The sequence below is a fragment of the Ursus maritimus genome, unplaced genomic scaffold, assembly GCF_017311325.1.
Source record: "Ursus maritimus isolate PB19 unplaced genomic scaffold, ASM1731132v1 scaffold_1, whole genome shotgun sequence".
NCBI lineage: Eukaryota > Metazoa > Chordata > Mammalia > Carnivora > Ursidae > Ursus > Ursus maritimus.
This window is the reverse complement of record NW_024423343.1, coordinates 42,869,493-42,869,777: the sequence shown is the minus strand read 5'-3', so window position 1 is coordinate 42,869,777 and position 285 is coordinate 42,869,493.

Below are 285 nucleotides of genomic sequence, written 5' to 3'. Positions count from 1 at the left end.
AGGGTTCAGTTATGCTCCGTAATTGCACACCTATGGCTATAGGAAGCACGAGGCCAACTTTCAACCACCTGTGAAGGGCAGAGCCATTTTACTGAATAATCATTTACACAGTTTAAAGAGTTTTCAATAAATAATGGAGGGGGAGAGGAGGGAGAGAGAAAGGAAGGGAGGAAGAAGAGAAAAAAATCTATGGGAGTCATCAATATATTGCTTCATGGGGATTAGAACTGTGATCAGCACTGTAATAAACCCCAAATCAAATGAACACAACAGAAATACACCAAA